General features: G+C 37.5%; 1 long non-coding RNA gene across 12 annotated transcripts; it reads left to right on the forward strand.

Moving 5' to 3' along the window:
• The first annotated feature begins 1,907 nt into the window (after positions 1 to 1,907).
• LOC143858407 (uncharacterized) lies at positions 1,908 to 17,440 on the forward strand. Of its 12 annotated transcripts, none has more exons than XR_013238953.1 (6): positions 1,908 to 2,670; positions 12,557 to 12,620; positions 14,367 to 14,467; positions 14,798 to 14,883; positions 15,028 to 15,092; positions 16,400 to 17,440. It is a non-coding gene; the product is annotated as an uncharacterized LOC143858407 (long non-coding RNA). The 12 variants fall into 12 exon arrangements; XR_013238951.1 differs by lacking the exon at positions 16,400 to 17,440 and adding an exon at positions 15,275 to 15,729; XR_013238950.1 differs by lacking the exons at positions 12,557 to 12,620; positions 14,798 to 14,883; positions 16,400 to 17,440 and adding exons at positions 14,098 to 14,274; positions 15,275 to 15,729.
• The last annotated feature ends 511 nt before the right edge of the window (positions 17,441 to 17,951 follow it).

The following is a 17,951-nucleotide window of genomic DNA, read 5'->3' on the forward strand; positions in this document are numbered from 1 at the left end:
AACATGCGAAAATGCAAAGGTCACATGCCAAAGCAGAAGCTTTTGTAAATTTACATTATTTTTCGAGGCAATGGGTCTAACTTAGCCAAGCAAAGGGTATTGAAGCCCAAAGGATAAACATACTGCGCTGCTTGGAGGCCAAAAGAAAAATCGGATATTATGTGAGACATAATGGATTAGAAGAATCTGCTTGTTCAAAGTTATGGATAGGTTTCTGATACCCATTGGAGAAATTACAAATTTCTCTTAATTCGCGAGGTTGAGGGGCCCGTGAATGAGACGGACAATGGATGGTACCATCGTAGATCGAAAACCCAGATCCGATGGAAATATGTCATGAAATTAATGAACTTAAATTTGGTAGTTTTGCTAATGTGTGCCTTTCTTTTTTCATTGAATGTAGATCAATGACTTCATTCAACCCACTAGCTAGAATCCTAGAGGATAATAAGTTAACCAGCCCTAATTACATTGACTGGAAAAGGAATTTGATGCTGATTTTAACAGCTGTGAAAATTTACTGGGATCTTACCACAGCTGAACCTAAAGAGCCTACTGTCGATGCCCCATAGGCTGAAAGGGACAGGAGGCAGCAATAGATTGATGATAATGAAATGGCTAAGTGTTATACTCTTGGCTCCATGTCCAATGTGTTGCAACAGTAACATGTTGGAATGGCTATAGATGTAAAATAATGCTTAATCTAAAAGAATTATTTTGAAAACAGAGTCACACAGCTAGACTGATTGCAATAAAGGGCTTTGTATCAACTAAGATGGTAGAGGGAACCCCGGTCAGGGACCATATGTAGAAGATGATGGGTTTTCTTAATGAACTCGACATCTTGGGGGCCATCATGGATGCAGAAACGTAGATAGACATTGTTCTTGCTTCCCTACTGTAGACACCCCATTTTGACCGGGTCTAAAGTTCCCAAATCCCAAAGTCGTATAAAAAATTCCAAAATCGAATAAATTCCCAAAATCAAATAAGTCCCAAAGTCGAATACAATGCTGAAACCAAATATCAAAATTTCTGAAAAACCGAGCCCCCGAAAAATGGCCATTTGCAAATCATTTTGAATCCTTTGGAGAGCCTCGGGAATCCCTAAACTCCTATTGGAACCCCTCGTGTAGTTACCCCAGTCATATCCTTCATGTTTTTACAAAAAATGAAAAAGTACAAAAACGCCACTGAGCATTGGTATTACAATACCCTATTGAGGTCCCCAAACTCCGAGGCTTACCCGTACAATCTTGTTTCGATATTTTCACTAACCCATCTTGCCTATTGATTTGCTTTAGGAGTCATTAAAAGGTTATTTTGTTCTCAAATTACCCTTTCAAGCTTAAGAGAAGAAAAGATGGGTGAATTGGTGCTTATCACAACATGATTGTGTCAATATCATTTCAATGAGTGAAAGAGTATATTCTCACCCCTTTCTTACCCAAACCACCCCAAGGAATAGAAAATTTATGAAAAATATGTTGCATGGGGCCTGTCCAGGGAAGAAAAAGAGGACAAGCATGTTTGTTCAATGGATGTAGAGTGAAGGAGTAGTCATAAATCCATTGAAAGGAGGGGCTGTCTAAGGAACAAAAGGGGGTGGTAAATTTATTTGTTTGGTTGCTTGTTTTGGGGGGATTGTAGGAGTTTCAAATGCATAAGATCTCCCCAAAGCATGTTTGGTTGTCATTTACACCTTTCCCCCCATAATCTTCTCCCCTTTTTTCACCAAAATAGAAAAATTTGTTGGGGGAATTAGGAGAAATTCTTGTCTTATTCTTTTTCTCTCTCTTACACCTATATTTTGATAATGACACCCTACATCTTCTGCTAATTTTCTTGCGCAACCAAACACTACTCGCAAATCTCCCTCCTAATATTCTCCCTATCTTTCATTTTCTTCCATGCCTGTCTAATTCTCTCTTACTTATTTATCTCCTATTCTCTCAGCCATCTACAAGCAACCAAACATAGGGTTGTAAGGGGAGGGTCATTCTCATTTTAGGGAAAAAGGGAAGGAGAGCAGAGAGAGAAATTGAGAGAAAGGGAGAGGAGAAGCCACTGTCCACCACCTTCTTCTTCATATCGACATTGCCACCACCACCTTCCACCGATCATCTCCCTCTTCACCACCATCAGCTTAACCCACCACTACCTCTGACCACTGCAACTTCAGACCACCATGGGACTTCATTCAATTAGGGTTTGTAGATAGACGTTTGCTTAGAGAAGAAGAAGAAGAAGAAGACTACGAGTCTCTACCACCTCCACCCAAATCTGACCCCATTACTTCGACCCCACCTTGATTCCAAGTTGCAGCCACCACCATTACCCAAACCCACTTCAACTAATCACTTCTTTGATCTAAACCCTCCTCCATTTTCGTTTGAAAATTCAGAGTGGGAGAAATAGAGAGGGATGAGAGATCCGAAGGAGATATAGAGGGAGACTTGCAGAGTGGGGTCTTCTAGGTTAGAAAAATAACCCTAGCAAAAGGGTTAGAGCTGAGAGTAGAGAGAGAAACCGAGCTCCCTCTCCGGTAATCTCGCCGGAGCTTTGTCATCTTCAGCACCATCTTCTACCCCTTCCAAATCAGGTTCGTTTCTGCAAATTGCAAATTACCGACAATCTCCGCCAAATTTCGGCAATTTCGCTCCAACACAGGTAATACTTTGCTCTTGTTCAAGTTTTAGACATTAGGATTCCCTAATTTTGATAATTGGATAAAATCTGATTGTCATAGTCATTTTCTTTAGCAATTTGGTTTAGCATGTTTCTCTTTTGGATCAGTTAATAAACCCATGCTTTAGAATTTGCACAAGATTGCTCTGCACTACATGACCAAAATGATAGAAATGGATATTTATGTCTGATCATTTGTGTCAATTGGCTGTATTTTCCAAAGATTTGTGTCAAATGAGTGTGTTTTTCATCTGTCATTTACACCTTTTTAGATTTCAACATAGATAGCATGTATTACATGACCCAACTTTCACATAAGCATTTTAAAATCTTGTTGTATTTCAATCCATGGATCTGGCCTTGATTTTGACATGCCAGTTCATTTCTTTAGCTGGGCTAGTGTTTCAGTGAGAATTGTGATATGGTGTTGAATGTAAGTTTTGGGTCTAATATCCTTGTTATTAGTAATTTGGGTTCAGACACATATTGTTGCTGCCATCATATGGCCCTGGACTCTTTGGTGGCTATTTTTGTTTGCTTAGAGGTGTATTTGTTAAGATTTTCAAGGACTCAGCTGGTTGTTTTCCCACCGTAATATCTATTCAGAGCAGAATTATTAACTTCCTAAAGCTTTCTTTGATAATAAGCAAGCATATTGCTATGTACTGAAAATAGCACTCTCTGGTTCCATTCTCTTTCTAAATCTTGCCTAGTTTGTCATAGTGCCTAAAATGTTTCGAATGCTTTAACTAATTGGTCTCAAATTCTGTCTTAATTCCAATTCATTGTTCTTTTAGCTTGTGTGGAAATGATTTTGAAATAACCATGCTTCACAGTCATATAATTTCTTATAGCTTGTCTGTCACTTTCAAGTTGGTGAATATCTTTGTTAATTGATTTTGGGGAAATTAATCCAGATGAGCTTGTATGGCAACAGGATCATGGTTGTGAGGATTACATGTTTGTTTTCATGAATGAATTAAGAAGTGATGCAACTGCATAATGATTTGCTCGTCGCATTAGGTTCTGATACCTGCATTGAAATGAATGGGTTTTGCCTTTAATTTGATATTGATACTATGTTGAGTAGAATGCTACACCAGGTCTGATATTTGCATTATATTGATGTTTGCACTACATTGATCCTTGCCCATACTGATAATAGCACTACTTAAATGAAGATAGTATGGTCATATTGTTCTTCAATGATATTGAATAACTCCCATTTTTGCTTGCCTTATCCGCATGGTTAATATATTCATAAATGAAGGCAAAGCAATATCAATAAGATCTTCTCATCAAATGCCTAAAATTTGCCCAATCCTAGAGGTTTTAGAGTTAATGTTTGAGTTGTATAAACTATGGGTCAAGTTCTCTTAATTTTTGTTCAATCACCAGAGGCAAATCCTAGCATTTATGTTCAAATGTGTGGCATTAAAAGTTGGATGTGAGTGTTGGTTGGTATCATGACTAGGCCCTCGCATGGTAAAAATGGCAGATGTGATTACTGACTTTAGTCTATACTTTTGACCCCTCATATATTTGTATATATGATCGTATACAAAAGTTGAGTTCTCAATCCTATTTCTTTAGATTTCCACAAAAGTTGAAATCTATTCCAGTTTAGAGAGTTTCATTGCATTCTTTGGAATTTTTTCCAAGTCTTAGAAATTCTCTTTCAAGAAGAGGCGATGACGGAAGTTTAGGATTCTGTCATCCATTGATGTTAAAAACCTCAAAACAGCAAGGGACATGGTAATTCCAACTAAACTTTGGCATCTTCGATTAGGTCATATTTGCCTAGAGCGGATCACAAGGTTAGTGAAAAATGGTCCATTGGATTCTATTCAAGTGGAACCCTTTCCAACTTGTGAATCATGTCTCAGGGCAAAATGACCAAAATTCCTTTTAAAGGCAAGAGTGGAAGAAGCGAAAGTGTGTTGGTGTTAATACAGACGGATGTTTGTTGACCTCTTTCTCATCATGCGAGAGGAGGGTTTGTCTACTTTGTGACTTTCACGGATGACCATTCAAGGTTATATCTGTACCTAATGCGACATAAGTCTGAAACCCTTGAAAAGTTCAAGGAGTTCAAGAATGAAGTAGAAAACCAGTTAAATAAGAAAATCAAGATTCTTCGCTTCGATAGGGGAGGAGAGTATCTCTCAAATGAGTTTAAGGACTACTTAAAAGAACATGGAATTACGTCTCAATGGACTCCACCTGCCACACTTGAGTTGAACGATGTGTCAGAAAGAAGGAATCGAACTTTGTTAGACATGGTTCGATCCATGATGATTTTTTCCAAGGCACCACTATTTCTTTGGGGGTATGCCTTAGAAACAACGCTCGTTATCCTTAATCGATTCCTAACTAAGTTAGCACCAAGGACTCCATATGAGTTATGGGCAGGTAGAAAACCCCCATTGAATCACATGAGGATATGGGGTTGTCCGGCCCATGTTAAAAAGATAAGTGCTAACAAGTTAGAGACTCGAACCGAAAGGTGTCTTTTTATTGGATATCCTAAGGAAACAAAGTTCTATTAGTTTTATAATCCTGGCGGACAAATTTATGTTGTAAGCCGGAATGCCACATTCTTGAAAGAAGAGTTCATCCAAGATGCAGGTGAGATGGAGAGGATTCCCTTGGAAAAGCAAATCCAATAGAGAGATATGAGGAAACTGAGCAAGAATTTAATGAGCCTACTCCAACACTTCGACATAGTATTAAGGAGATCAGAAGACCCCATAGATATCTCTATCTGGGTGAGGAAAGTAATCCAAACATAGAAGAAGCGGATCCCCTTAAATATAGAGAGGCGATGTTAGACATCGATGCGAGCAAATGGCTAGATGCTATGAAATCCGAAATGGACTCTATGTATTCCAACTAGGTCTGGACTCTAGTCGATCCACTAGAGGGTATTAAGCCCATTGGATGCAAATGGATCTTGAAGAGAAAGAAGGGCCCTGATAGAAAGGTGGAGACCTACAAGGCACGGCTTGTGACAAAGGGATATTCTCAAAAGGCTGGAATTGATTATGAGGAAATCTTCTCACCTGTAGCTATGTTAAAGTCCATTAGGATTTTGTTGGCTATCGCTGCACATGATTATCTGGCAGATGGACGTCAAAACCGCCTTATTGAATGAAAATGTTCAGGAAGATATTTATATGGTCCAGTCAGAAGGTTTTGAGACTACTGGAGAGGATAATCAGAAAGTGTGCAAGTTGCAGAGATCCATTTATGGATTAAAGCAAGCATCTCGCAGTTGGAATCATCATTTTGATCAAGCAGTCAAAGAGTTTAGTTTCTCTCAAAATGTTGATGAGGCTTGTGTATATAAGAAGGTCAATGGGAGCACCGTAACCTTTATGGTTCTATACGTGGATGAAATTCTACTCATTGGGAATGATGTAGGAATGTTATCTAACACAAAGTTATTACTTTCCAGTACATCTGCAATGAAAGATCTAGGTGAAGCTTCTTATATATTATGACTTAAATTGTTTAGGGACCGAAAAAGTAGGAAGCTTGGGCTATCATAGGAGGCTTACGTTGACAAGATACTGGTAAGGTTTAATATAACAGATTCCAAGAAGGGATTAATCACTTTCAAGCATGGAATCAGGCTATCCAAGAAGATATTTTCAAAGACATCTGAGGAGAAGCAGATGATGAATAAAGTTTCATATGCTTCTGCTGTGGGAAGTCTTATGTACGCCATGTTATGTACAAGGCCAAATATCTGTCATTCTGTAAGTGTGGTTAGCAAATATCAGTCAGGCCCAGGTCCTGAGCATTGGATGGCGGTTAAACATATTTTTAAATATCTTAGAAGAACCAAACATTATTGTTTGGTTTATAGAGCAGACGGGTTAGTGGTTTCTCGCTTTACCGACGTGGACTTTCAGTGTTGATGACATGAAGTCTTCTTCAGGCTTTATTTTTAATTTGGCTAAGTGGAGCGATATCTTGGAGTTGTAAACAAGACACCACAGTAGATTCTACCACTGAAGCAGAATATATCCTTGCCAGTGAAGCGGCGGAAGAGACAGTATAGCTGCAGAAGTTTTTGGATGACCTTGACGTCTTTCCCTCTGTTGAGAGACCAATTATGTTGTATTGTGATAATAACGGGGCTACTGGTCAAGCAAAGGAACCAAGGTCTCATCAGAAGTCTAAGCACAGCCTTCGGAAGTATCATGTGATACGGGAGATCATAGACAGATGAGATGTTGCCATAGCAAAGGTGGCTTCAGCGGGGCTTCAACGGATAACGTGGCAAACCCTTTCACTAAGTCCCTTAGTCAAAAAGTGTTTGACAAGCATGTTGAGGAATGGGTCTTAGATATATGCACGACTGGATCTAAAGTCTGGAAGATTACTTTAAATTCCAGTGTACCTTGCATTTTTTCATTAATAGAGAATTATCTCATGACAACTTTGGGTGCTATTTTGTTAATCTGTGAGATGTGCTTGTTTTATACATATTAGTCCTTAGAGAGCAAAGTAGGAATACCATGTTCAAGGATTCACAGATCCTAGGGAGCAGGGAGATATGAATTCGTGTTCTTTGAAAACCTTAAAAGTTTTTGCTTGGGGTGGAGATTGGACATCTCCTCTTGTACACAACCAGCACCAATCTTGCTGACATGCAAGTGTCGTGGGGTGACTTATCTCAGTCACTTGGGTAGTGGACCCTCAGCAAGAAGAGTGGGAGCGACAATTGAGATTGCGCTCTGAACTGGATCTCATTGGAATAGCCTGTGGACAGGAGATAATAAGGCTATTCCACCAGACATGACCCTTTACATGTCCTTTGACCTGAGGGATCTTATTGGTCTGTGGGCCCATCCAATTATCTTGGTCCATCTTATAATGGTTCTCTTAGGAATCATTTAAGGGTGGTACTGGAATCGTGGACAAACTTCTGAGATTAATAGTGATACTTGACAAGGAATTCTCCGCCTCATACACATGAGGGAACCATCTATAGCTTTGGTCAGAGCAGTAGGCCTATAAAATACGTGGCCAGGTAGATTTGATAAATGCTTTATCAAATATTTTTCTGAAAATATTTTGAATGGTTTTAGCAAATGCATTTGCGGGCCTAAGCTGCTTGACTGAAAGGTATACCTAGAGTGGGCCCCGGGGGCAGGGGCAGATATGTCCACGCCCCACATGACCCAACTTAGTAGATCGAGAACGAAGAAAGGGATTGTACATATTGGATGTGATTAGGGGTAAGATGATTAGACGATCATCTTCATGGTTACGTCTTGATGGAGGCCACTAACTCAATGTGATTGTGGTTTTCGAATTATGGAAAAAATATCGTAGTGGGGCCCTTCATTGGGTTCTGCAGGATCGACAGTTATTTCCTGCAACGATCCAACTCAAAACTCGAATGACCTGTTTATATCTTCAAATAAGGTTCCCGCATTTATTTGATTGGACAAATGAACTTGTTTCGTTGCATTTGATGCAAAGGGAACGGATATCATAGTGTATGTACTCTATGGGATAGATTGGGAATACCAAATTGGTTAAGTGTTAACCAAAAGAGGTATTATAGGTTATATATTTTAATTGGATGGGGCTTTCTTCCCATTGGATGGGAATCACTTATTTAATTAGAAGAATTAAATAAGTATTTGAATTTAACCCTATTGGATAAAATTTCATGTTAAGAGCAAGTGGGACATTGTTAGTCAAAGTGCCCTGAAAATGGAATTCGTCCAACACTTGAGGGTATTATTGGAAGATATTATTATTATTATCTTAATATAATTAAATAGCAAATCTAGTTTTATAAGGAAACCCTTATCCTTTGAAATATTGAAGGGAGATCTTATAGGAGATTTTTTTGGGATTAGGTTTGCAAACAAATTGCCTGGGCAAATAAACACGCCCATATTGGGATGCCAAAATGTTTGGGGTTTTTAATTTTCTAAAAGTTTTGAAAACTTACAACTTGTACTGGATAATATCTAAGTGAGATATTATAGAGTTTTAAAAAGAAAACAAACTTCAAATATATAAGCAAGAGTGGATGTTTGGTTTTTTTTTACAAGAAGATATTTGCTTTTGGAAAACCTCCCATAAGTGAGAAACGTCCCTCTCTCTCTCTCTCTCTCTCTCCCTCTCAATTACTTCTAGTTCTTCACCATTAAAGCTCCATCTACAATTAAGATAATCCCATCCATTAGATCTGATCTAGATCAAATCCCTAAATAGAACAAGAGTTGTTCTATCCCTTTGTGTAAATATCAAAGGATCCCATCGGATCAACTTGCGGCGTTCGCGAAGAAGAGTTCGTTCGTGACGATTCAGAAAGTAGATCAAGCAGACCATCTTTTTCGTGGTAATTTCTACAAAGGTATGATTTGTATCTATTCATTTTATCATCAAAATATAATCTAGTTCCTAGAAATCTTGGGCTAAGGGCAGAATTGAAAATTAATTCGTGTATTATGCGATTTTATTCCGCTGTACATAGCGATTTTGCTCGAGGGTTATACGACCCTTCTAACAAGACAATCCATGATTGCATGACGGCATGGTGGTGCATGGTTGGCATATTTGAGCTGACCCTCTACAACATTCCATATTAGGGAGAGTAATCTTCAATTAATGGTAGCCTTCCACATTAAGGAATGAACCGTTGTAAATTGCATGAGCTGTTATGGATGGGATTCCATATTAAGCTGTTGCAATTAGTATTGGTCTTCCATACAATGATGGAAATGAATTTTTGGCCAAGAATTCAAACCTATTTCATACATATATGAGAATCCAATCCTCTCTCTCTTTATACGTATCTATCTATCAATAATCTATCTATCTATCTATCATATGTACTAAGCCTGTAGGATTCCATAATGTCATTCTCCTTTTCAAAGAATACTCTCTCTTGGAAAAGTTTTTCCTCACAAATCAAGTTTGCCGCTTTCTTATTTGTATTTGCACCCCTCAAAAATCAAATTTGCCGACACCCACAATTAATACTAATTTAACTTTTTGGGTAGCTTATTTCGTTTTGCCTAAATCCACCAGATCTTCCATTTCTAGGAGAAACTGATGCATCCAAGATATCGTTCTCTCTCTCTCTCTCTCTCTCTCTCTCTCTCTCTCTCTTCTTCGTTGCAGTTTCTTATCATTGAGTGATAAATCCTTAAAAATTGGCTTGGGTGGAAATCTCACGGAATTGGAGTAAGAAAATCTCTCTCCATAAAATTTGGCTCTTGGTTTTACTACATTCACATGTTTCTTTGTTATTTTCAGCAAATAATGGGCGAAAATATCACTTTTCTTTTGAAAAATACCGTAGTAAATCCCTATAAACAGGAGTGACTTTTTTTAAACTTATGTGGTGGAAATATCACTTCCCCTATCATTTCATGCTTAGCAAAGTCGACTACAATTTAGTATAATTCCTCTATCATTTCCCCATGAATCTATTGCCCATTGTATGTTTCATTAATTATATATATTCTTTTTTGTTTGCAATATAATGTCTAAGATTATACCCTCTGGTGGATCGACTAGAGTCCAGATCTTGTTGGAATACATAGAGTCCATTTCGGATTTCATAGCATCTAGCCATTTACTTTCAAAAAAATAATGTCTAAGATTATGTTAAAAATATTGATGAGAGATTCAATGGCTTGTATATAGGGAAATGATTCTTCCACCTCCTCTTCCTGGATTCCCATCTCTTATGTTTGCCTAAATGAATAGTGTCACACCCCCAAGCCAAACACATACATACATATTCACAACACAAGGCTTAAGGGTGCGACAACGCCGTATACCTGTAAAGCAAGCTTCACAAGCATACAAGGCTAACGAAGCAATATCAATACCGTCTGCAATAATCTAAATAACTGAATTTAAATGTCTTACATCAATCCATTAAAATCTCAAATTCTCTCATCTAACCCATAATCCCATAATAATCAAGGTAACAGATTCAAATGACACGGTCTCCATAATCTTAAACAATACTCACTGCCTAAAGAATGTAAACGTACTGAAAAGAGCATAATAAGCGGAAATCAAGATCACGCCTGCGCCTCTTCGTTGACTCCACAAGGATCAAACTCTGAAAATGATAAACCATAGTCAGCCGAAGCCCAGTACATAATAATGCACTACAAAAATGGGGTCAAGCATGCTTCAATAAGGAAGGCCATTATATGAACAAAACAGGTGCAAAGGTACGAAAGCATGGCTAATCACAAGAGCAATAGCTACAGGATTTATCCAAAACCGAAATTTTAGCCGAAATCCCAGATTTTAGGGACGAAATATGGATCGAAATTACCGGAATTTCATCAAAATTAGTTAACGCAATAAAAAATTATTATTTTAATAGAAATTTCCAAAATTTCAAACGAAATTTTGTAAATTTCGGGAATTTCAATTTCGGTACCTTTTCGTTTCAGTCCTCATCAAAATCCGCAGTCGAAATTTAAAACCATGGTCACAACAAAGGGGCCACAGATTCTGAGGGTCACTGAAGGGAATTCATATAGGTACGATACCACCCTGAGATCATCGGCTTAGTCCAAAAAGCAAGTTATTTTAACCCTGACTGCCCACGGGTCCCAAAAGCGAGTTATCGCTTACACTGACCGCCTACGGTGTCGAACCGGTTCACATACCTGTCGACAAGGTCAGCGTATAGGCTCACTGACAAGCCTCACATATGCCAATGTACTATCCCCATTGGTGCGGGCCCAAAAGTTCACATAAAGACCTAAGCTTCTCAAAAGGTGTCCAAAGTTCACATAGTCCAAAAGAAGGTGTTCAAAGTTCGAAGTGAGTGTTTCACATGAGTTCCACAATGGTTTCATATAGTAGAGAGTGTCTAATAGTCCAAAGGTTCATAGTTCTGAAGAGATTGTGAAGGTTTTCACAAAAGTTCCAAGTTAGGAGAGATACATCCAATGAGTATACCAAATAGCAAGATTTCATAGATTTTAATAAATGAAAATGGTTATGCAAGCAAGACCCAAATAAAGATCTGAAATTCTATTCAAAGGTTCACATGTTCAAAAGACGTTAGGCAACTATAATCAAAAGATGTGATACCGAATGGTAAATTGCAACACTAAAGTAGGACGGAATTACGTACCTCAATACCGCACTACTTTCTTTAATCCCTTTCCTCGAGGGTCAATTACCTAATTCAAATAGTTTATTTGCATCACATAAGGGTCCAAGTGGTTTAGGCAAAACATAGACTGAGTTAGAATTCCAAAATCCTATACTACTAAAAGGGAAAACCATGTGAAAGTTCCGTCTGCTCCTTTTGTTAAACTTCCCTGCCCTTGCTTTGTTAATCTTCCCATCAGGTACAATATTGCAGGGGCATTTGCGTCATTTCACGCCTCTCGAGTTATGTGCAAAAATCTCGCCACCTGTATTGCTTTACCATGCCATGCGTTTTCATCCAAGGGAAGCGTTTCGTCTCAGTTTTTTACCTTTTAGCTCTGGTTTCTCTTGCCTCCCTCTCTTAGAAATCGAAAAGGTTCCAAATGGTTTTATCCCGTCTGTTTGATAAAGCGGAGAAGAAGGGTTTTCCAGATTTCACTTTCCTTTGAGATATGTGATGCCGCATGGCTTGCGGAAGCCCCCTTGCAAGTCTATTTCTTATTGCAGGGTGCTTTCTACGATGATGACTTATGCCCTCAATGGCACAACTCAGATTGCTATCTTGATAAGTAATTATAATGGATTTTGTATGTTGTATTCTTTATGGTCCTCTATGTTTCAGTTGTCTCACATGGTTTTTTTTTTTTTTTTTGTTATTCCTTAATTGATTCTCCCGCCTTGGTTTCGAACTTACCTCTCAAAGAAATTTGAAACAAGAATCAAAAGCAGCGATGCATCAATTGATGACTTTGTTTCACTATACAACTGTGAGTATTTCACCTATTACTAATTGACAAATGCTTTTCTTTCTATTTATAACATTAATGTGTACTATTGTGTCATGATGTATTGCATCTGCATCCATTATCAATTTAAAGAATCATTATCACTTCTTTCACATTCGTAGCATTCGCATAGTTTGATTGTCCTTTTTTTATTGTCTTTTTGTTTTTGAAGACTGATTTTTGCAGCCTTAGTGTTGTCATATGTACTCATGGTATAGTTCCTGTGAACAAAAGACCTTCAGAATGTAAGTTTTGTATACTTTGTATTGATATGTATCCCTCTTCTAAAACACAAACAATGGAAATTTTAGACATTAATTTTGAGAAATTAGCAAGTTCTGTTGGGGTTCCACACGAAAGCAAATAGTTCAAATCAGAAGAATGAATGGGATGTGGATGGGTTATAAGGGAATGGGCACCCCCCTCTAAAGGCTAGCTTTTAGGGGCGAGTTCTACCCGGTTAGATTCCCTACAAGTTTGGCCCCTGTCCATTTTTATATTGACAAATGCTACTCAGATAAATTGTCAATGTCTTCATACTCAATGATTAGATCAGTTTTGGAATATCTGCTCCATGTCTTTTAGTAGAACTATCACATATATATTCCATGAATTCTTCAATTCATGGAATGGAGACAGATGGGAAGTGAACTATCAGGTTTTACATTGATATTCTGGTTTTAGTTCTGAAAATATTTTGGCTTGCCTATCTTGGGTAAAAATTACCAACCAAGTCGGATTTTTTATTATCATTGCTGTGAGGAATGCTAATATCATAAGTCCATGCATCCTTCTCATTCTCCTGGATCAACTGAACAGTGTGGTGATCAAGGATCTTCATCTTCTCAGCCACGGTCCTTCACCACAACAGGCGTATATTCTATATGTTTGATCTGCATATTTCAATAACTAAACTTTCTGGAATAATGCCTGAGAAAGCCTTTCTTTTGTTGAAGGGCTAGGATCATATGCATCATTTGTAGATCATAAGGTTTGGATATAACAGCTGGATCCAATCCATGTCCATTGGATCCCAATCCTATTGTGTGAAATTATTTTGTACCATGTCCCAGGCACAGGCACAAAAATTTATAGAGCATCCTAGATTTGAGTGAATGGTGTCAATGTATGGAAATACGCTTTAAATTTCCGTTTATTTTTGGCTATTTTCATAATATTTAAAAATCTTACCTCCTAACACCAAACAACATTTTATTTTCCTTCTGTTTGTTAAGGAGGAATCCTATAAATACCCCGATAATTTCCTATGCCCTGTGGATTCTAACATGGTGGATTCAATTTTTTTTCCATTACATTTTAAACCGTCATCCCAACAAATTTTAGGATACATAACCAATTTCCAGGGGGTCAAGACTCAAAACCTCCTTATTTTGTGTCATCGTGGCAGCCATCAATGTTCTTAACTTTTGTGTTTTTATATTTTATGTAACTTTCACAGGCTTTTCCCTTTTAGTAGGAAAGCATTTGACAATAAATAGGGAGCTGATATTTCCGCTCCACTTTTTAGACTAATCCACTCCAACTTGGAGTGGATTGGTCTAAAAGTGGAGTGGAAATATCCAAAGCATAGCGGAGTTGATATTTCCACTCCCCTTTTAGACCAATCCACTCCAAGGTAATATCAATTTCCTAATATTTATCATGTTCATTAATAAATTCATTTGGAGATTGCATTAAATTCATCCATTGCCATTTTTTTTATGGTAGGATGAAAATGTGGCAGAATTGCTACAGGAAATGGCGATAGGAGGATATTTCATCAATTTGGATTCTCTTCATCATTACCTCCACCTCCATTGCCAATCTTCGTAAGCTTCTTTATTGTTTTTACTATTTTATCTTGGGAAAATTGCAATATTTTAAATGGTTTAGGAGAAAGCTCAACTTCCCATTACTTTGGGTCACTTAGCAATATTTATTTGCCAATATTAGTAGACATTGAATTATGACAGATCGATCCTTTAGGGTTTCACATTAAATACTTATGTGCCCAATATATGGCTGTTTAATAGAGACTTTACAATTGATTGAACTTTTTTAAGAGAAACTTTACCGGTCAAAAAGTTCTTTTTTAATATCCAATTGAGATAAAAGACTGTTATTTCTTTGATATGTTGCAAACACCATCAACATGAAAGGTGGCAAGCCAGGATCGAAGGGGTAGAATGGAACAAAGATCTCTACTTGGGCACTTTCATTTAGTTCAAGACAACCATTTAACCAAGTAAAAATCTCACATGAGGCACAGTAAAATATCTCTCCTGAATTCTCTCAAATAAAAAATCATGTGATACATTCTAAACTGCAACAGATTAAAATGAAAACATGCATGTTTATTTTCTAATCTCAAATTAGTGTATTTTTGTAGGCACCCAGGAAGAAGCAGCAGAGACTTAAGACATTGCTGCCATAAAATTCCGAGGCCTAAATGCGGTGAGTAGATTTCAATAATTAATTTCTTTAATTTTGTGTTTTATAGCCTCAATTACCATTATTCTCTGATAGTTATGTACTTATGTTTCTTGCTAATGGAATCCTTTTTGGGAAACAATCTCAACTTTATTTCCTTGTGGGAGCTCCAAATTTAGAGGCATTACTTTGCATAAATATGACAGGTGTGAGGCTATAATGAGGCAGTTCTTGTGGAAAAGTACTCTTCTCCTCTATTTTATGTGAATCCTAAATTTATGTGAATCGTTATTTTCCTTTTTTTTGGCTTCATTATGTTCAGCTCATTAATTTTTGGGAAATGTTATCAGCACTACTATATTTTGATGAGGGCACTCCTCACTTCATTATTTTCCTTTTTTTTATTCTTTTTTTGTTTGAATGGTAACATAATTCATTAAAAGAAGACTGAGAAGGTCCCCCTTCAAGTACAAAGACACAGATACAAACCAAGAAAGATAGAGACAACCCCGCAATTATACAATTGTTTGTTTTATTCTTATAGAGAAAATAATGTCATTTTAGGAAAAGATGTCCAGAATGAGGTGGAAAATTCATTTACTCGGAATTGTAATAATCTTGGATTCAATGTGATGGAATAAATGCAGTCACTTTTTAGGTCCGGTTGACTGTTGGGGGATTAAGGCATGCTTCCAAAGCCTTTGTATGTAGGCAAGAGGCCCCATTGTGTCCCATTAAAAGAAAAGTGTCATCTGTCATGCCCTCTTCATAGTTCCTAAATTTTATTTTTGAGTTTCTAAAAATTATAACTGCTGTCTCTTGAGACAGAAGTAGCTCAGGTAATAAAAATCTGAAAAAAAAATAAGTGTAATTTGTAAACCCCATACTTTTCTGCAAGATTTTATACCGTGGATGAGATTCTGCTGCTCGATCAGATATCAAGGGCGGTACCTCTGTCGTACCATGAATACTGACTTGAATGCACATTCACCATATAATTTCTCCTCTTCTGCTTGCTGCTCTTTATCCTTTAATCTATTATCCATTCATCATCATAAGTACTCTTCCATCTATTTTAAGGATCGAACTTCCATTACATCTCTGGGTAATGAGAAACTCTAATTTATCAGCTAATTAGATTCCCCTCGGAGTTTGGGAATTCAATTGTGTTCTGTGTAACTTCAAGTTGGAGAATCATTCCAAGTTTTCTTGTAGATCTTGATTTGACAAAGAACAAATAACGAGCTATTGTTATCCTCCATTTTTTTTTAGGCACTTGATTTCGTTCCTACATAACACACTTCTGAGTGGTCTCCCATATTCCTTGGCAGCTATGATGACACTTGACTTTTCTGGGCAAGCTCTATCACTGCCCATTGGGTGGCTTACATGATTTGGTAAAGCCTGTTCCTTCATCTTGCTGTACCTTTCTCATTGTTAAGGCTGATTGGTTTTTCGAAATGTTATAAGAGGTTCCAAATGACGAAAAAATGCTAATTTCATATTCACAAGAAATATGAAATTAAAGTATCAGAACTAATTGGGTTAAGTTTTCAAATTTTTTTTAATACATTTTGATAGCCACAATTAATGTAATTGGCTCTTTTCTGCCTGCTAATCAGTTACCAAACTCATCTAATTCCAAAACACTTCGGCGTGGGAGTTCAAGTGTTATTATGTTTTGTGGTTATCTTTTACTGAATACCTGTTGCTAATATGTCATTTTAATTGCTCTGCAAATACCCAAGTATGTTTATCTCTAAGTTGCAACCACCAACATACTTTCCAGATGCTCCAAACCCCAAAATCCATATGTTCTTGTGTTATAATAGTTCTAACCGGGACTATTCCTTTTGTTTATCATATTTTGTTCTCGCCCAAGGGATTTAAAGTCTCATTTTAAATGCTTTTCTGCAACCAAAGTATGTTCATCCCTAACTTGCAACCACCAACCCCTACTAACCATTCTATTTGTACTGACATGATTTTCCCTCTCTTTATAACTTGATTTTTACAACCCAGAAATGTTCTCCTTGCAAACCCTTCTATAGTTTGGTTGGATCTGCATATATCCTTTTTTAGGTGAATTTAGCACGCTTTCGTCTATGGTTCGACTTCCTCTTAGTCAAGGTGTTTTCGAGCCCTTCTGAAGCAGATAGCATGCTGCACTGGCCATAAATCCGGTTACATGAGGCCTATCTCGGAGCATGTTTACCAGATACTGGAATTCTATGTTGATTAATGTAAACTGGCCAACTAGGAAGACATTGAGATTTGAATGATCCTGGCTAGCAAAATGAGTGAAACTACCATTCAAAAAAAAAAGGTTCTGAAACTGGTTGCATGATCATATCATATTTGTTGTACCGTCTGATACCTTACACCCTTTAATTCTACACAAGCTATCTATAGTATGCAGGAAACATTAATTGATAAATCTATGTGATCTATGGCTGATGGAACGCATATAAAAAAATCCATGTAAAAAAAACCTTTCTGCAAATGCACATATTGTGCTTAATTCTTGAAACAAACACAACTAGGAGCTCTCTGTCTCTCTCTCAAAATTTCCACGAAGCGAGTTTCTCTCCCGACGTTACGAAATTATGTTATTATAACACACTAGGGGATTTGCTAGGGACCACCCCGGAAGGCATTTCGCCCAGCATCCGTTGCATGATAGAAGCCACATAGGCTCTGATTGCATTTAATTCGTTTGAGGTGGCTGCTCTGCATGCAACAGTCGCTTCGCGAAATGCCTTACCGGATGGTCCCAAGCAACACTTTAGTTGCACGTGCATCCTTTACTAGTAACTTATAATTTTTTTACCATTCAGACGCCCGAACCTAACCCTTCGGACATCTGAACCCCCTTTCGGACAC

This window comes from Tasmannia lanceolata, unplaced genomic scaffold (genome assembly GCF_043159265.1).
Source record: "Tasmannia lanceolata isolate RefF3 unplaced genomic scaffold, GAP_Taslan_0.1 ptg000026l, whole genome shotgun sequence".
NCBI lineage: Eukaryota > Viridiplantae > Streptophyta > Magnoliopsida > Canellales > Winteraceae > Tasmannia > Tasmannia lanceolata.